A 21,163-nucleotide genomic window follows, 5' to 3' on the forward strand; every position below is an offset into this window, starting at 1 on the left:
GGTTCCTTCCAACGGTGGCAGAAGTAATTGGAAATAGCATGCTCACGCTCCAGGGTAGTTTGGCACAGCCAGTTTCTTAGTTTCATTCCAAACGATGGCTCCAATACATTACAGATTTGCTTTTTGACCTTGACAAAGATTGACAGATTGGCAACACAAAACCGGAAATTATTACAATGGCACTTCCTTTTAATGACAGTAAAAAGAATCAATGTTGATTCCGAGGCTGTCCTCTCAGCCTCTCGTCTGATACCCTGAGATGCCCCTCTGTGCCGCTCTGTGTGTGCTCTATTACCCTGAGATGCTCCTCTGTGCCGCTCTGTGGTGTGCTCTATTACCCTGAGATGCCCCTCTGTGTGTGCTCTATTACCCTGAGATGCTCCTCTGTGCCGCTCTGTGTGTGGCTCTATTACCCTGAGATTGCCCCCTCTGTGCCCCTCTGTGTGCTCTATTACCCTGAGATGCCCCTCTGTGCCGCTCTGTGTGCTCTATTACCCTGAGATGCCCCTCTGTGCCGCTCTGTTGTGCTCTATTACCCTGAGATGCCCCTCTGTGCCCCTCTGTGGTGTGCTCTATTACCCTGAGATGCCCCTCTGTGCCCCTCTGTGTGTGCTCTATTACCCTGAGATGCCCCTCTGTGCCCCTCTGTGTGTGCTCTATTACCCTGAGATGCCCCTCTGTGCCCCTCTGTGTGTGCTCTATTACCCTGAGATGCCCCCTCTGTGCCACTCTGTGTGTGCTCTATTACCCTGAGATGCCCCTCTGTTCTAGGAACATTAGTATGCTCTATCTGTCCTACCACGGCGGACTCTGTGCCCTCAAAAAACAAGAGAGGGGGGTTGGGGGAGGGAGAGGGAGGAGGGAGAGGGGTTGGGGGAGGGAGAGGGGGTTGGGGGAGGGAGAGGGAGGAGGGAGAGGGGGTTGGGAGGGAGGGGGAGTTGGGGGAGGGAGAGGGGGGAGGGAGAGGGAGTTGGGGGCGGGAGAGGGAGGAGGGAGAGGGAGTTGGGGGAGGGAGAGGGGGGAGGGAGAGGGGGTTGGGAGGGAGGGGGAGTTGGGGGAGGGAGAGGGAGGAGGGAGAGGGGTTGGGGGAGGGAGAGGGAGGAGGGAGAGGGGTTGGGGGAGGGAGAGGGGGTTGGGGGAGGGAGAGGGAGGAGGGAGAGGGGGTTGGGAGGGAGGGGGAGTTGGGGGAGGGAGAGGGGGGAGGGAGAGGGAGTTGGGGGCGGGAGAGGGAGGAGGGAGAGGGAGTTGGGGGAGGGAGAGGGGGGAGGGAGAGGGGGTTGGGAGGGAGGGGGAGTTGGGGGAGGGAGAGGGGGGAGGGAGAGGGAGTTGGGGGCGGGAGAGGGAGGAGGGAGAGGGAGTTGGGGGAGGGAGAGGGAGTTGGGGGCGGGAGAGGGAGGAGGGAGAGGGGGTTGGGAGGGAGGGGGAGTTGGGGGAGGGAGAGGGGGGAGGGAGAGGGGGTTGGGGGAGGGAGAGGGAGAGGGGGGAGGGAGAGGGAGTTGGGGGCGGGAGAGGGAGGAGGGAGAGGGAGTTGGGGGAGGGAGAGGGAGGAGGGAGAGGGGGTTGGGGGAGGGAGAGGGGGGAGGGAGAGGGGGGAGGAAGAGGGGGTTGGGGGAGGGAGAGGGGGGTTGGGGGAGGGAGAGGGGGTTGGGGGAGGGAGAGGGGGTTGGGGGAGGGAGAGGGAGTTGGGGGCGGGAGAGGGAGGAGGGAGAGGGGGTTGGGGGAGGGAGAGGGGGTTGGGGGAGGGAGGAGGGAGTTGGGGGAGGGAGAGGGAGGAGGGAGAGGGGGTTGGGGGAGGGAGAGGGAGTTGGGGGAGGGAGAGGGGGAGGGAGAGAGGTTGGGGGAGGGAGAGGGAGGAGGGAGAGGGGGTTGGGGGAGGGAGAGGGTGTTGGGGGAGGGAGAGGGGGGAGGGAGAGGGGGTTTGGGGGAGGGAGAGGGAGTTGGGGGCGGGAGAGGGGGGAGGGAGAGGGGGTTGGGGGAGGGAGAGGGGGGAGGGAGAGGGGTTGGGGGAGGGAGAGGGGGGAGGGAGAGGGGTTGGGGGAGGGAGAGGGGGGAGGGAGAGGGAGTTGGGGGCGGGAGAGGGAGGAGGGAGAGGGGTTGGGGGAGGGAGAGGGGGGAGGGAGAGGGGGTTGGGGGAGGGAGAGGGAGTTGGGGGAGGGGGAGGGAGAGGGAGAGGGGGGAGGGAGAGGGGGTAGGGGGAGGGAGAGGGAGTTGGGGGCGTTAGAGGGAGTTGGGGGAGGGAGAGGGAGGAGGGGGAGGGGGAGGGAGAGGGGGGAGGGGGAGGGAGAGGGGGGGAGGGAGAGGGGGTTGGGGGCGGGAGAGGGAGTTGGGGCATTAGAGGGAGTTGGTAGCGTGCCACAGTTGTTGTGTGCCTAAGTTTGCCCTTAAAGTCGCTGTGTAGCAGAGCTTTATTAATTAGTCTGCTGTCACTTTCTCTTTGGGGGCCCTTCCATCGCTGTTAGTGGATCAGGACAGGCCTGAAGAACGCTCCCACAGAACTGCTCACTGCTCCCAGCCTCCACAGTGAATTATAAGTGGATAAATAAAGCTTGGGAGAGAGGCTGCAGGGAGGGACAGACAGACAGACAGACAAAGTCGTGTTTGGCTGTTTGGGGAAACTCCCTGATTGGAAGAGAAGAATAAGGAGAGAACAGATACGCTCTCAACTCTCTCTCTTTCAAAGTCTCTCTCAAGTCTCTCTCAAGTCTCTCTCTCATTTTCTCTCTGTAACCAAGGATCCAAGCTTGTGCCTGATTGATGACTCTTCAAATGATCCACCTCTGGCGAGAACAGAGGTTTTGAACATGTGAAGAGGGAAAACTCAGGTATTCACACAATTTGTGGTGAATGACAAGTTGTTTCTTCAAGCAAAATAGATTTGGTGTTTAACATTCAATTAAGCTGCTTTATTTTGGGGGTTTAGTGAAGGCGGGTCATTTTGACCCGGAGGGCACGGGGTGTATACAGAAAATTTAGACATTGAGAGGCTTAACTTTGTTGTTGTTGTTGTTTACTGCTTTTGATGGACATACCTACAGCAGGAAACTCCTCCTCCACCCTCTAATCTGAATTTCCTGGTGGGGCTGTGGCCAGGTGACATAGTTTTATGCAGATACTGTATGTGGGTCATGTTTGGCTGATTAAAGGCCTTGGTAGCTGCAGTACAGTGGGGGTTCCCCCTGGACCAACACACTTTTGATCTGGAATGTTCCAGAATGCCACGGCAACCTGTACTGTATGTTTCTGAAGGTTGATGTGCTCCATGAAAGTCCCTGCAGTCATTTCTCTGGGGAGACTCAAATTAGCATTTAATTTTGTGCTGTGGAGTTCCTTGTTGTTCAGAGCTGCCACCTACAGAACCATTACATTACATTACAGTCATTTAGCAGACGCTGTTATCCAAAGCGACTAACAGTAATTGCTTTTAATGTTGTAGCAGTTTAGGAGTATCAAAATCTGACTATAATTTATGATTACACCGCAGTTATCACGACTATGAAGGAAAATTGATTTAATACATTACATCAACTCGTATGGGGCACCACCCTGTTCTGTACAGGGAAACAGAACCTTATCAAGTCTTTGATCAATCTCAGTCTGAAAGAGGTCTTGACTCAAGCAAGTGACCTAGAGATCAGTTGAAGATGCTACAACAACGTGATCAAAGCGTTTCATATTTATTGAAGTATACTAAGTGAGAGGTTAGTGCTATTGGCCTGTAGTCGTTCAGGGCTGTGGGATACCCCTTTCGGCACGAGGCATGTTTTTCATAGTACAGGGACTCTCTTAAAGGTGCAGGCTCATGGTGAAAATATGCTGGAATGCAAAATACAGTAGCTGATCAGCACACACCATCAGCAAGAAGTACTGGGGTCTCCACTGGGGGTGTCACTGTCAACGGGGGGAGGATGGATGTGGGAGAGGGACAGTCCTGGGGGGGACAGACCTGGGGGGACAGTCCTGGGGGGACAGTCCTGGGGGGGCAGTCCTGGGGGGACAGTCCTGGGGGGGACAGTCCTGGGGGGACAGTCCTGGGGGGGACAGTCCTGGGGGGACAGTCCTAGGGGGACAGTCCTGGGGGGACCGTCCTGGGGGCTGCGTGGGGGGGGGGCAGCTCGGACAGGTAGTGTAGGGCTACTAGAGGTGGAGGGGTGAGTTGGTTCAACAACTGGTTGAGCTCATTTGCTCCCCTCAGCTCCGCCCCCTCCCCTCCTCTGTAAGCCAGTAATCTCCCTCAGCCCACGCCAGACGTTTCTACCCTTGTTCCTCCGCACTTCCTCCTCCTGAGTTATCTCTGGGTACGTGCTCCACATAGTGAGTAAATCCAGGACACAATATAGATGTAGTTATTTATTCATATCCCTACGGTATATTTAGCATGTACATAATCCATCCATATGTGTATGTATCATATATTTATAGTGTATAGAAATGGTACTTCTTGTGGAGAGCGTACCCCTCTCTGTAGGGCCTTGCGATCCTGAGAGCTGCTGTTCCCAGACCAGGTGGTGATATAAAGTCCACCAGCACGCTGTCCCATCTGACGCTCAGATGGAGGCTGTTTTCCTGACACCACTGGGTCAGGGGTCACCTCCTCCAGGTAGACCCTCCCATCATTACTGGAGATCAGGCCTATCACTGCTGTGTTTTCAGCAAATGTAACAATTGCATTGGCCCTGGGTCTCTCTTGAAAAAGAGATTTTTAATCTCAATGGGACTTTTCCTGGTTAAATAAAGGCTAAATAAATAAAATAAATGGGAGTCAAATGTGGCTGTACAGTCATGCGTGTACAGGGAGTACAGTAGGGGGGGCAGAACACGGTCCTGAGGAGCTCCTGTGCTGAGGGTAAGGCCAGCTGGTCCTGGCTTCTTCCATACAGGGACGATGGAGGACTTCTTGAAGCATGTGGGGATATGGACTGGGCCAGGGACAGGCTGAATATCACTGTGAACACAGGAGCCATGCAATATGATTCTCATTTGTATACTTTCTCACTTGTTCCAGTCGTCTGTCAGACACATTGTGATTTTCAGCTCTAGCTACTGTAGGTTCTACGAGGAAGTGCTCTCTCTCTCTCTCTCTTTCTCTCTCTCCATCTCTCTGTCTCTTCTTGTCTTTTATTTGAATTCCACCATGGAAACTATTCTTTAAAGGAGCCATGGGGCCCTCTGGATGTGAAGAACGGCCCTCTGGGTTTATGGAGAATGTCTTGCGCGGTTTCAAAGAGCGGCTTTAAGAAAAGCATCAGAAGCGGCATTGGAAGGGATCCGTAGTGCTTCTAATGAGCAGCACACTCAACCCAGGGCTTCAGGGGATTATCCTCCTATCACGGAGGTTCTCTTTCACTCAACTTTAACACAAGTTTGACTTTTCGCCAAAAAGGTGCATCCCAGATCACTGAATGAGGTGCAGTAAACCTATGAGGTTTTGGATTCACTCATATAGACATTTGCTGTCTCTAGAATGTCTTCTTGGTACAGTCATAAAATATTTACTAATGCTCTGGAGATAAACAGTCTTGCCATACCAGACTCTGGAGATCTCGGCCTCTGAATGTGTTAGAGACATCTCCTTTGAAATGTGTCGCTAGAACAGCGCTGAAATCCGATGCTACCAACCAGAGCTACAGCCTACATCTCCGATAGGGTGAAGGACCCGACCCGCCTTACCGGAAATGATGTCCTCCAATCAAACTGGAGAATCAAAACAAAACACTCCCGCCCCATTAGGAAGGACCGCCCTAAACACGTTGGATTGGTTCTGCAATGCAGGTTTTTTTCAATCTCTCAAATTGTTTCCGCCCACTTTTAGTGAATAAACCTGGAGGAATGTCTTCAGTCTCTGGTTGAGTGCAGCGTTTAGAGACTGACGTGTGAGTCTGAGGTAAACATGACTTATTTAGTGTGCATTGTTCTTGAAGTCTCTCAGAATTAGTCACATGCACCAGTGCTAAGTGTGGTACTGAAGCATGGAAACAATCAACCACAAACACTCAATCATTATAGTCTATCGCCTGAATCACCAGAGGCCTTCGACAGCTCATAGCTACTCAGAACAGTAATCAGTATGCAGCATCTTTTGACTTCTCCCTCCTTGTTGATATGGATTCTCTCAGAGAAGAGCTAGCTGCATTCCTGATGACAAAGCAATACAGCTGCAGAGAAGAGATGAGAGCGATAGTGTTCCACACAGACTCCCTCCTCATACCTCTCCAGACAGCGCTGGCTTGCAAATAACCTCTTCACACCGCCGCCAACCCGAGGGATGACACATCTCCAAGAGTCTAGGGATGATCTGTTCAGCCATCCAGGGTTTTGGAGTGTGGATGTTGCAGATTAGTAGTGTGTTTGGTGCTTTAAGGCATCCATCCATCTTCACTTGCCACAGTGAGATACTGATAATGCCTTGGGGAGGCAGATGTGTGATTTCAGGCCTACGGCGAGGCCTTGGGTGAGTGTCAAATAGTGTGAGGAATGTCTCTCTATTTATCAAGGTCTGTAATGACGCTGGTCTGAGTAAAAGGCGAGAGAGGGCGTCACAATGGTGTCTGGAAATGTTTTTTCTCACAGTTGGTATTTGTGTGTGTGTCCTTGATGTGGGGATTAATGTCAAATCAATACTCATCTCATCTGGGGAGAAAATAGGCTTTCGGCTGAGTAGATCTGTCACCATGTTCCTGCAGTCACAGAGGTGTGTGTGTCTGTCTACAGTATGTGTGTACAGTATGTACTGTACGTGTGTGTACATAATGTGTGTGTGTGTGTGTGTGTGTGTGTCAGAGGCTGTGGAATTGGAGAAGGCTGTTGCATACAGTACCACTGCTTCCTTCAATAAATCTGAATTTGTCGTCTGCCACTTCAGGATGTACAAGTGTTAAACGTGTGAAATATCCCAGATGTTCTGTCATGGATACATCAATCTATTGAGGAATAAAGGACACCTGTCATCTTGCGTCTGTGAGGGAGGAGGAGTCAGACTCCAGCGAATCGTTGAGCGCACAAAGCAAAGGAGACATTTCCAAGAGGATTGGAATCCATGAGTTCAGTCACACAGAGCAAAAGAACCAGAAAACTAGAGCAATCAAATCAATACCCTTTTTTTTTTTTTTTTTTCCATGATTCCTCTATTGTCCCTGTGGGTACTGTATCACTGACGGTTTGAATAGCAACAAAGGAGTGTGTGTGTGTGTGTGTGTGTGTGTGTGTGTGTGTGTGTGTGCGTCACCCACATCTATGTAGTCACCCACATCCTGTCATTCCTGGAAGTGTGTCAGCAAACTGTTGTCTGGGTCACGGCGTGTCCCTCACTTCACAGGTGTTTAGGGATAAGTGGATTAGGTATCTCCGTCAAGCGTCCCACCATTTTAGGCTGGTCATGTAACGTTCATCTCCAAAGAAGCAGTTCTATTTCTTCCTGAGGCCAGAAACACATGACTCAGATCTCCTGGATTCACTCAGTAGCCTATGAGGAAGATCAGCAACAAGATAAGACATGTTTATGGCGCCAAATACAGATGTGAGAAAAATTAATTGTGATTTAATACTGTGGTAATATTGTATAAAGAAATGTTATCTCTCTCTCTACCTCTTGATCAGTGTTAACTGGGTTAGCATAGTGATGCAACAGATGGAAATACATACAGCATCCATGAGACAAAACTACACTAAGCTCACAGTACAAATTGAAAATCGCAATATGCTTGCTCGTTAATATCATAAATGGCATGGGCTTGGATCATGGCCAAACAAGGATGACATTTCCATGCCAAGAAAGTGCCAGGGGGTAATTGTGTCATAGTTAAACACAGGTGAGACATGTTAATTGGCTCCTAACGAGAGACTCATTAGCTCTCTCTGGGCAATTGCTGACTATAATTGATCAATGAAGTGTCTGGGAAAGGAACTAGACAACATGATTCAGGCTTTGTTTACACATACACGGGTATTTACATAAACATATATTTCCCCCTCTCCGTTTTAAAAAATAAAATCGCAAAAAAAAGCAACCCTGTCTGGTGTTGGATTATGGTTGTGAGCTGAGATAGTCAAGGAGTTGTCTCTCCCTTTCACATTGTCAACTGGCCGGGTAGTGTGAGGAATCCTCAACAGTTAGTAGGGGGTAACTGGACACTAGGTCAGGGTCAATTGGCTACCAAATTGGATGAAAATGGGATAAAATCCTAAATTAAGTAAATAAATAAAAAATGGAAAAAAAAGCTGTTATAGGTTACAAAAAAAGCTAAAAAAATAAAAATAAACTAAATTCCTGAGCTTAAGTTCCCATGGAAAATTTCCGGAAAGTTTACGGAAATTTACTGGAAATTTTCCGCTCCTTTGTAACCCTACAGTATATAGAACCAAGACACATCATATCTTATCACAGAGCTCAGAGAGTCACCCTTATTAATGAGTGAATAAATGGATGTGATGAATGACTTTATGACTGACCTATTTCAAATGACTGTATGACTCATACTGTATGTGCGTCTGAGGTGAACGTTTTTGTCTGATAATGCCTCTCTCCCTCCAACACAATGCTCTCTGATTTCACTCTTCTACCCCTCCCTCCCTCCCTCCCTCCCTCTCTCCCTCCCTCCCTCCTTCCCTCCCTCCCTCTCTCCCTCTCCCTCCCTCCCTCGCTCGCTCGCGGCAGGCTAAATCAGAGGAGGAGAGAGTGTGACAGCTCAGACTTCCCCAGCTGAGACAGGAAATGAATTGGTGACAGAATTTACACCTCCTGGTTCAGGTGGTCTCAGCTCAGCTTACCCCCCCCCCCCCCCTGCTGGGTCAGGTGGTCTCAGCTCAGCTTACCCCCCCCCCCCCCTGCTGGGTCAGGTGGTCTCAGCTCAGCTTACCCCCCCCGCTTACCCCCCCCCCCCCCCCTGCATTCCCCAGAACTAGGATCATATCACTGCACACTTTTACTGTTAGAGTCCCATGTAGTTTCATTAGAACCAATGTACATGAGAAAGTGTGTGGGAATAGTATAGGAGAGGATGAGAGCTCCTATGGTGAGCAGGTTATTATTGTTTATTGTTGTTGGCAGTAGGTCTAATGTGTGTGTTGCTAATAAAAATGTGTTATTTCAAAATTTTCCGTTGCGCTCCTAAATTTATTTCTGTGCTCCTATTTTTTTTCAATCAATTAATCAATCAAGTATAGTGCATTTCATACCCAGAGGCAACACAATGCGCTTTACAGAGAACAAGGGAGGAGGGCATACGACCCACTCTCTACATATTCCAGAGGGAAGCAAAAAAACAGTATCACCCAGGGGCCAGACAAGTGAGCTGTAAAAATTCTTCCCTGACCCCTCTCAACAAGGCGATCGTATCTGCACATACTGCATGTGAATTTCCCTTTAGGGTGATAAAGATTGATTGGTTGATTCTTTGAATGAATGATCGTTTGACCAATATCACCAAATATCTAGATCACTCAATAAAAGTGAGATAATTCACCCTAGTCTTGACTGTGGGGTGTTTCCATAAACAGCCCAACACATGGATTTATACAGCAGGGGTGGCAGGGGGCTGGAGAGAGGGTGGCATATGTCACCCCCAAGATTGATAGATTCTAACAGAGGCTTTAGATAAAACAAGGACACCCCCTGTTAACCCTGTCATTAGTGAAGTGGTAAATGTGTGGTAGATAAATCAGACAGACAACAAAGAAACACATCTTGCTTCCCAGAAGCGTAAAACTAGGATTTTAATCTTCGCTGTCAGTGATGGGAAGTTTTCCAAGCAGGACAAGTCCCGAAAAAGCAAAGTTTGAACGTTCACATTTGTTTAATGTTTTTTAAACTGTAACCTAGATACCACCCTAAACATTAATTTAGCCAGTGTAAATATACAGTAGTGTCCCTTAACCAATCATTGAACAGTCTGAAGACACAAAGAGACAAGGCCATCTGGTGGATAGGAATCAACCCCCCTATGGAGTTAGTATCACACTCTTCCAGCGGTCACATCCTCACTTTACTTAATCAGCCCACATCCTTCGGCCAGAGGTCATGTTATCAACTTCTTTGTATTGTTAAACCCCCTAACCCAAATGGTCAGTCTCTGGTCATTGTTGAGGAGTCGTAACTTTGATCAAAGACCTGGTGGTAATCAACTCTGACACTCTAGTATTCCCTTTGGTATCATAGATCAGCAGGAACAAAAGGAAACACACACACACACACACACACACACACACACACACGTACTGTATGTCTTCATAAAGACAGGCAGGAGCAAGCTCACCTCCAGCTTGTACAGTATGTCGCTGTCACACACACACACACACACACACACACACACACACACACACACACACACACACACACACACTCCTGACTTGTCTGTCCTGTTATGAATTATTCCTTCATTATTGCCACATCTGCCCAGGGATCAAGTAATTAAACCTTCAGACCAGCCTGGTCATCAAACCCTCCAGATTTAGACCACCTCTATGAACCCATGACTCAGAGCCCACACCTTGTTCCACCTTTTAAAATGAAGCTTCGATCACGATGGAGAAATATTCACTCACTCTGATTGAAAGCACTTTCCTACAACAACATTGTGACCCTTGGTTTCTGCATAGGTAGTTATTTATGTAGCTCATATCATGAGGTATGAATCTGAAGAGGTTGAGAGTGTTAGTGTAGATGAGAGTGTTAGTGTAGATGAGAGTGTTAGTGTAGATGAGAGTGTGAGTGTAGATGAGAGTGTGAGTGTAGATGAGAGTGTTAGTGTAGATGAGAGTGTGAGTGTAGATGAGAGTGTTAGTGTAGATGAGAGTGTTAGTGTAGATGAGAGTGTTAGTGTAGATGAGAGTGTTAGTGTAGATGAGAGTGTTAGTGTAGATGAGAGTGTTGGTGTAGATGAGAGTGTTAGTGTAGATGAGAGTGTTAGTGTAGATGGAGACTAATTGTAGATAGAGATAAGTGAAGCTAAAGCCCACATCTAATCATCATTAGCGTGGAGAGAGCACTGGAGCCACTCACAGTCTAATCCTCACATACAACACATCCTTCGGTGACTTCATTAGAGTTGTGTGTGTGTGTGTGTGTGTGTGTGTGTGTGTGTGTGTGTGTGTGTGTGTGTGTGTGTCGATGAGTAGTGTGCTGGGATTAATTCAAGCAGTTAAAGGTGATAAAGATAACATTGTATGTAGACTAATCATTTTTAAAATAACAACTCTTAACCAGGATTGTGAGATAATAGTATTATGACTCAATCGCTCCTGATGGAGATACCCTGATGGAGATACCCTGATGGAGATACCCTGATGGAGATACCCTGATGGAGATACCCTGATGGAGATATCGTGATGGAGATACCGCGTGGAACCAGCCTCATGATACTTTTGTCTCATGAGCCTTGATAGAGGTGGAAACCTCTAACGCAAGGATGTCAAATTCAAATTATTATTATTATATGGGGAGTGGGGGCAATACTTTTTTTACTTTCCCACACTTCTAAAAGCTCTGCTCTGTATTATTTTGAATAAAAATGATTAGTCTTCATAAAAATAAGCACGAGTAGATGTCAAATAGTGCCAATTTGCAGCTCCGACTCTTGAATAGCTTAAAGCTCTAAATCTCGAGGGTGATGCATCCATCTCTGTGTTTGTTTCAAGTTTTCAAGCAAGAAACAACGGCGAGGTACTGAGATAAGTACGGTGAGGTAAATTCCAAGATGAAGAAACTTTCTTCTCTAACTTTGATGGGAAAACTGATGCAATAGTGCCCCCTTGAGCGCGTGTCTTTGGCTCGTTTCTGCTCTCTCCAGAACCGGATGCTCACTAACAAGGTATTCTGACACATTTCTGGGCTTGCATCATTATTTCTCCTCCCTCCATCCCTCCCTTATTTTCTTTATCCTGCTAGAATGAGACAGGGAGGGAGAGAGAGAGAAAGAGAGATAAAGAGAGAGAGAGGGGGGCAGAGGGGGGAGAGAGAGAGAGAGGGAGGGAGAGAGAGAGAGGGAGGGAGAGGGGGGGAGAGAGAGAGAGGGAGGGAGAGAGAGGGGGGGGCAGAGGGGGGGGGGGAGAGAGGGAGGGAGAGAGGGAGGGAGAGAGAGAGAGGGAGGGAGAGAAAATGAGGGGGAAAGAGATTCTCCTGTTGCCTAGCAGCTTGTGGAGAAGAGGATCAGACGCCTTCTCATTTCACGGGTTAGTGGAGAGAACCTCTCAATCAGAGAGGAGTCTGGGAAGGGACAAGGGCTAGATAGTGGAGAGAACCTCTCAATCAGAGAGGAGTCTGGGACCATGGCTAGGTTCGAGGTTGGGTCTGGGCTCTGTAATGAAGATACGCCTCAGGCGAGGTGTGATAACCACCACTGCGTTTGATTGAATTTCCATTCGCATGCAGGCAACAAAGATGGTATTCCTTTCTGAAGATTAGAAAATGCATTCTCCATATATCTGCAAGTGTTCATCTCACCATTAAACGCTGGTATCATAGGGAGTCACTGTACATGAGACATCAATCATTTATGTATTTGTGGCCCTGAACTGGATGTGCTTCTCTGAACCCTCTTCCATCTAGAATTCTAGAAATACTTTCTGTATATGTCTGCATGTCTGTAACCCGATTTGCTTGACAACGGGGCACTTATATGGTGAACTGAAGCAGGTGTAGTGCTCAGGACCCAGGGACATGCATGTGTCACATGTTAAGTTGTTTGGATCATCTTTTCTTGAGAAAGTCAGAAAAAAAATCAGCCCTTACTTAGGTTATTTGTTGAAAAGACTATTAAGGAAGGAGGGCTATTTCAAGTAGCTTATTTTATGAGTAAATTCATTTAACTTTGTGCATTTAAGAAAAAAACGCATTGCAATATCCTTTATGAGGAATTAGTTCTGAGTCATACTAAGGGCATGCTCTGAACAGGCACTGCACTAGTGGTATGTTATTAGAGACTACAGGGATAGCTAACACATAATGGCCGACCATGTAGGAAACTTCTCTGTAACTATTTGTGCACTCTAGTCATGTCATGTCTAGTCATGTCTCTCTTATGAAGTATCTAGCCCATGTTTACTGCTGTGTATATGTTCTTAGCCAATAGACAAAACATTTTCAAGGAGCTTGCTCGATCGTCTCGTTGAGAGGTCAGGGAAGAATTTTTACAGCTCACTTTTCTGGCCCCCGGTTGTGTTGCCTCTGTGTATGAGATGTTCTATACAAATAAAGTTTGATTTGATTTGATTTATCCAAAGAAAAATGTTTGCAGTACTCCTTGGTGCCAGTGGGTGGTGCTGTGGTCTATCTGATGGCAGATAGTCAATCGGTACATCATGTCTACCCAGGCCTTTAATAAACACGATGTAAAACAATCAGGTGTTAAGTACAAAGCTGACAGTAATGACCTTATCACATTCAACTCATTATAGAGGGTCCTTTCAGCCGAATCAGCCCACAGACACTGGGTCTCATTACCTTTTGTCTGAAAACAAAAGGCTGTGGAAAACGAGAAAGTGAGGAATAGCGAGACCTACAGCGCAGCTTCTAACCAGGTTGCCAGGTTGGTTGAGTTGTGTAGATAGCATAAAAGACTTGACACCAGTGGAATGGAGGGGACTGTTAGAAAGTGTGTTCCTCCTCCCAAGGGTTCCATGTTCTTGTCCGGAGGACAGGGAAAGCGGTTTGCGTTCTTCACGCATCGCTAGGTAAGGGGAGAAGGCACTGGGTCCCTTGCATCTGCTTATAATCGGTCTGGGGAGAAGATCTGGTGGCAGTTGGAGAAGTTTTCATGGCTGGGTAGAGAGGACAGCGGAGCAGACAGGGTCAAACATAGGACTCCTCCCTTCTATGTCCAGAGTCCTGAGAAGACACATCCTCGGTCAGAGGGAATGGGGGGGGGGAGATGGAGGGAGAGAGAGAGAGGAGGGGAAGAAAGAGAGAGAGAGAGAGAGAGAGAGAGCAGGACAGAGATAGCCTGTCTTCCTGTTTCCAAGTGGGAGACTCTTGTGGCCAAATCTGGGCAGGATAGAAGAAAAGACACAAACAGACTCCGTGGACGAGGCTTGGAGCTGGGGGCTTGGAGCTGCGCCTGAAAGCAGCACGGAATTGATGGTGTTTACACTGGAGAATACATCGCAGGCGTATTTCTGAGGAGATGCAGGATGTGTTGATTTTTATCAACATTTTTCTTCCAGTGTTTTTCGACGGCTGCCGTATCCATCTTCATTGACAGCTGTGAGGTAATGGGCGGTGAAATGGGATTTTGGTGAACCTTCTGGTTCAACCGCTGGACAAACACAGTTCAGAATGAAGTTCAAAAAGAGTTCATTTTGCGTTTTGTACGGTTGATACGTACTGCATCATTGGTCTCTCCAAACTGAATAAGCAGCAGCGGAAATAATCGGGCCTTCAGTCTGTCTGCCTGCTGAAGTTAACCTTAGTCAAATCCCCAAGCACAAGCTCCGAGTGGGTGGACCAATCATAAACATCCCAGTTGAACCCACCCTTATATAGCTCAGAAACGACCAGGTTCAGAATGAGCCCACTCTACTTGCCATGGCATTTCACACCTCCATGTGCCCATTGTGTTTTGGCATTCTCATAAACACAGTCCTGAGGCTCTGGCACCTTGGTTTTGATCATTCTGTGTTTGACACGGTCTCTGGTATCTCTCACGGTTACCTCACACACTGCTGCCAAGGCTCCACGCAGTAGCCTACACATGCTGTACCATCCTCACCCACACCCATCTCTCACGGTTACCTCACACACTCCTGCCAAGGCTCCACGCAGTAGCCTACACATGCTGTACCATCCTCACCCTCACCCATCATCGCCCAAACAGTCCCAGTCACGAGCGTTCCCACGCCCACCTTCAAATTCAGGGTTCCCTCATGGTTTGGATCATTGTGATGGCGTGCTGGAAGGTAGGTTTCCCTGTTTTACACAGCTGTAAGGCTAACACGTCAAGGTTTTCTAAGGTGTCTTCATAAATGTGAAAGAACTACAGTGAGCTATGGTCGTGGTGTTTACAGTAGGTTGGTGCTATCTTGACGTTTTTACAGGTTTTGGTACATTTCCTGTAGTGTTTGTATTAAACGCCGTTAGGATGAAAAGACTGGATACGGTCCCATTCACAATCACTCAGGGCCCTATGTCCCATTCACAATCACTCAGGGGCCCTATGTCCCATTCACTCACTCAGGGGCCCTATGTCCCATTCACAATCACTCAGGGCCCTATGTCCCATTCACACACTCAGGGCTCTATGTCCCATTCACAATATCTAAGGGCCCTATGCTGGTCTCATATAAATCAGGGGCCTAATCCTGACACCCCATTAGTGTCCGTCTGATCCTCTCCCCCTGTATGAGGGCTTGTTTTGTCTGATCTCTTGCCTTGGCTCGAAGAACAAACAAAACACAACAGCATTTCCGGGGTACAAAAATGCAGATAGGCATAGCTGTTTCCCTAAACTGACTTATGTTTGGAATTTCACCCCAACCCATCCAGTTCTGTGTATACGATGCTGACAGAGGGGCAGATAAACGCTTGAGAAATTAATTACCTGATGGTTATCTGCAAGCCGGAGCAAAACAAGCTGTGGGTAAAAGCGTGAAAGCATGCTAACAGTGAGCAGAAGACATCCATCCAGGGAAGATATAAACAGAGAGAGAGAGAGAGAGAGAGAGAGAGAGAGAGGGGGGGGGGGTAGAGGGAGAGAGAGAGGGACAGGGGGATGGTAGGAGGAAAGGGAGAGAGAGAGGGGTGGGGGTAGAGAGAGAGAGAGAGAGAGAGAGACTGAATGCAGAGGGAATGGTGCAGCCAGGCAGCGTGGTGGATGATAAGACTGTTTACTTTGGGTATACACAAAACACTGAGGGCTACTGTAGATCATGTTCATGATAGACAATGACTATCTATGTGCATGCTATTAATAAAACAATATGTCAGCATTTACAAACACATTACACTCATTTCCAAACTATACACACATTTGCAATGTAAGCCTGCAAGCATAGGACCATGAAGGGTAAAGCTGAGTACATTTGAGATGACACTTTATCATAGAACTCACACCATCTCTAGATTACATCTGCATTATAAGAGATAGTAAGTAAGTAAGTAAGTAAGTAAGCTTTATTTCTATAGCGCTCTTCACAGCACGGATGCACAGAGTGCTTTACAGTAATAAATTAAAATGGCAATACAACACGAGACAAGATTAAAATGACACAGAACAGATAAAACAACAACATTGCAAGCAGCAAGGCGTTATAGATGGCCGAAGGCCTGCCTGAACATGTGTGTCTTAAGAAGTTACTTTCATCCAAGCAATGAGTCCCAGTTTCAGCCAGGTATGTGGGAGGCCCTTGCATCTTGTCAACAAAACTAAACCAACAACCACATTAACTCAATATTTTTTGTTGGGTGGAGGGTGTTCTCCATGTATCTATAAACTGTTTTACTTTAAAAGTAAACACTTTTAAATAAGCACCATTAGAATTAGCCAATAACATCTTATCATTCCAATGTGTTATGTACTGCACAGATTGGCACTTTATAAGGTTTCAATTGGTGATTTCTCTGTTGGGTAAAATGTCATGTTTTAGTAGATACATAATTACTGTATTTCTCAGTTGCACAAGCTAGAGAATTATTTTTTGCCTTTGTTGATGTAGATCAATATAATGATAGGCAACTTTATAGTACACCTTTTGAATGTCAATTGACTGTTGTCAATATTCTTGACAGCATCACCCTGTATTAATCCATATTGAGAAGTTATATGAATCGGACCATCTGGGGTTCGTGAACATCCTGGGTTCGATGTTTAGACGGAGACCTTGGAGTGTGTTGGGAAAGGATTAATAAAGTATAAATCATAGGACGCTGGGCAGACGTATTCCCCTGTTCAACGCTCACGGACAATGAATAATAATATACCCTCCCCCTCTCCATCTGCCTCCTCACACAACTCCACAAACACCAGACATGTTGAAGAATCTAGAGAGAAATGTCTCTAACATCTACAGAGTCTTACTGCTATGTATTTGATTTAATGTGTTTGTTTGTTTTCACGTGGACACTGTGTAGTCGATAGAGTGAGGGAGACAGCTGATGCTGCTGCTGCTGTGGCCGTTCGGGGTAGTGGGTGTCAAGAGGTCACACTTAGGCCACAGGGGGGGCCTCTCCTCTGGGGTATCAATGACACATCTCTATGGGACACTATAAACAGACACAACCCAGACTGACAACCAATGGTGATTAAGATATCATGTTAGGGTGACAGGCGACACATCTGTATGGTCACTCCTCCACCAATCTAGCTTCACCTAAACGGGCAGGCCTAGGCGTGGGGGGAGGGCCGAGAGAGCACTATTTAACATCTCAACCAAACCTTGAGACTTTGATTTGGAAACGGTAGTCAACTCAGCCGGACAGATTGGCTGCTCCCAGCAGGCAGACAGGCTGATAACACCATGCGGGGAGGGAAGTCTGAGGCCTTGACTTCACGCCACAGCCGCAGCCAGGAGAGAAGCAGGGAGAGAGAGAGACTAGGGAAACATCCCAGAGAAGCAGGGAGAGAGAGAGACTAGGGAAACATCCCAGAGAAGCAGGGAGAGAGAGAGACCAGGGAAACATCCCAGAGAAGCAGGGAGAGAGAGAGACCAGGGAAACATCCCAGAGAAGCAGGGAGAGAGAGAGACTAGGGAAACATCCCAGAGAAGCAGGGAGAGAGAGAGACTAGGGAAACATCCCAGAGAAGCAGGGAGAGAGAGAGACCAGGGAAACATCCCAGAGAAGCAGGGAGAGAGAGAGACGAGGGAAACGTCCCAGTGTTCCATGTGATTGTATCTTTGTACAATAAATCTATCATCTGTCGTCGCTTCCAATCCAGTGTTGGGTGATTTCATCAATGACCATCACAACAAGAAGACTATTAACATCGTGGTTCATAATTAGATGGTGCTGCAACTCTTATCAAGGCTTACAAAAAAATACACAACGCAGAGCAACAGAAGAAGAACGCCAAAAGCCATGCAAGACCACTAGACATGTAATCATCACTAGAGACATAGAAACATGCACATATTTCGAGATTCACCCGTTTAAATACTGAAGGAGCGAGAGCAGGAGGAAGAGAAGAGGAGGATGAGGAGAAGGTTAAGGAGCACAGCCCACTCCACCCAGGCCCAGACCCTGCTCCAGCCTCAGGACATGGGGACACTACTTGGATTACAGAGGTGACTGTGGTGTCACAGCCCCATTACTGGTCTCAATGGTCCTTTTAAAGCCTGCTGCAGGCCACGAGACACCTCTGTGTGACCCATCTCTTCACAGCCAGCCTCTCAGGGCAAGACGAGCGTCCGTGGTGGGCTAGGAGGAATATTCTGTGAAGCCCCTCAGACCATGTTGGGACATATCAAATCAGCATAGATCTGTATTGTACAGTGCCAGGTGCAGGCTGATGTTAGAAACCCCGAAACCCAAGCATGGTTTCTTCCCGCTGTCCCTGGTGCTTGCACAGTGTCAGGGAGGGGTACTAATGCATCCTGGGAGATGATGTCACCAGACTCGGGTCAAGGGCAGCCATGTTTGCATAGCCCCGTCAACCAAGGTCTCTATCAGACAGCTCCGATGCGGCGCCAGGAAAATTACAAGCGTTTGTGTGTATCTTCCTTCCTAGTGATGTAAATCTCTTCCCTCTCGGACACATCCAGGTTAATGTCAGGTTCCTTCCCTGTCGGTGTGTATTGTGTAGTGTAGTTCACAGTAGATACAGCCCAAATAATACATTCTGGAATGATATACCGTCTAGGACTAGGTAGTCTAGACCAGCTGTAGTATGTTTGTTTGTGTGCGCCTGTCTGGACGTAGTCTAAACGCTTTTTGTCAGTTTGTGGGCTTTTTCTTCTATTTTTAACTATGGGAAGGCCATCTAAATGATCTAATATAACTGCTCTCCAAAGATGATGTGAACAAGGTTGCTTAAAAGCTGGTAGGGACAATTTGGGCCTCCCGAAATGTTGGTACCCGACCGTCCAAACGCAAGCCTACGCCCTCACATTCAACGACTACAGGAAGACTATGATTGTTAATGAGGTACAATGGCTTCTCCTTTCTTGCCAACAGATCCTCAAATCCTTGAATAAAGATCCCTTGAGTCCTTATATGACCACAGAAAGACGACAACGGTTCTTGTGATACTGTGGCTTCTCCTTTCTTGCCGTCCTACTGCGATGATTGCGGTAAAATGATGGTGGTTATTGTGAGATGATATTTTCTTCCTGTCCAGTCCTGTCCTAGCTGCTATGACGACAGTCGGACTAGAGGGCGAGTGTTGAGTCACCAGGGTCGCGGGGCGCTGTGGTGTTTTAAGTAGCCCTGTGATGCTGTTGTTGTGCGAGTCCTGAGGCGCTGTGGTGTTGACAGAGCAGTGGACAGGACGTTCCTGTGTCACTAGCCTCCAGGCTCTCTCCTTCCAGTATCCCTCTCCCCCTGTTTGCTTTTCCAGCTGAGAGTCGCCACGCTACACACCCCTCCCCTTCTCCCCCTCCTCCCCCCCTCTCCTCCCCCCCTCCTCCCCTCTCCTCCCACCCTCCCCTCTCCTCCCCCCCTCCTCCCCTCTCCTCCCCTCCTCCCCTCTCCTCCCACCCTCCCCTCTCCTCCCCCCCTCCTCCCCTCTCCTCCCCTCCTCCCCTCTCCTCCCACCCTCCCCTCCCCCCCGCCTCCCCTCTCCTCCCACCCTCCCCTCCTCCCCGCCCACTCCTGCTAGAGGCCCTGCCATCACTCTCTGGCTCAACAAGAATGTGAACACAATACACGCACACATGCAAACAGACATATAGATAGACCGATGCACAGACAGACAGACAGGCAGACAGACAGACCGATGCACAGACAGACAGACAGACAGGCAGACAGACAGACAGATGCACAGACAGACAGACAGACAGACAGACAGACAGATGCACAGACAGACAGACAGACAGGCAGACAGACAGACAGATGCACAGACAGACAGACAGGCAGACAGACAGACAGACAGACAGACAGACAGACAGACAGACAGACAGACAGACAGACATGCATGCACATACAGTCATGAACCAGAGAATCCTTCAGCACTGCACAGGACTACTCTGTTGCACCTGTTGAAACTACAGGATGTGTAATTAGCACAGAGACACTCTCTCTCCTTCTCTGCCTAGAACAGTATTAGTCTTCAGTATTCAGGACGCCTCCAGCTGAGGAAGAAGACAAAAAACACTTTGTACCAGGAAGTGTTTGTTTTCCTCTAAAAAATCAAAGATTGACTCCTGACCCCGGAGTCACCGGAGAACCAAACAGTTTATGTACCCTCCTGGAACCTGTTTAAGTTCCCACATAGCACCTGTCCCATCTACTAAACACTTTCTAACCCATTTAGGGAGGGCGGTAAACATGGTTGTGTTCCTCGTCGTGGGCCTCACGGCCCAGTGTTTACCAGAGGGGCGGAGCCGGCTGACACTTTTACATGTGGCTGGGGGACCTGAGGCCGGCGGAGATGCAGCAGCATGTAAATACAGTCTGAGATTTATGTTATTTACGCTGGCTGTGTCTGCTGGGTGGAATGTTAAGTCACATGTGGATCTGTGATACAAACTTCGGTAAAGACATGAGATGTTGTATGTTACATTTTACATTACAGTCATTTAGCAGACGCTTTTATCCAAAGCGACTAACAATAATTGCATTTAACGTAGGAAAAGCCAATGTTCTACTACTCACCAGAACTCACAAGTGCATCTTCTTTCTAAAACAAGTGACTAAGATTATAATCTAGTGCTGAAGGCAAAGTGCAAGAATAGCAATCTAAAGTACAGTGCAATATAATATAATACAATAAGTGCTTAGGAGGGAGGATTGTTGTAGTACTTCTTGAAGAGATGGGTTTTGAGCCTGTACATGTTACACAATACACACAACTAAACATTTGGTCAGCATAATGTGTAAAAAAAAAACATGCAGTATTTGGCAGTGAGGCAAAGGTCCTTAACACCTGCACAACCTCTGTCAAACATTCGCCTGAACGCTATCCGTCAACGGCAGAAGTGCGTGTGACTAGCTCAGGTCCGTATGTCTCCTTATTTGTCAGGTGCCAGGGTAGTGGATCTCTTTCACAAAGCAAAAGATGTACAGCATGTACTCTCTTACCTCTCT

Source organism: Borostomias antarcticus, assembly GCF_949987555.1.
Source record: "Borostomias antarcticus genome assembly, chromosome: 29".
NCBI lineage: Eukaryota > Metazoa > Chordata > Actinopteri > Stomiiformes > Stomiidae > Borostomias > Borostomias antarcticus.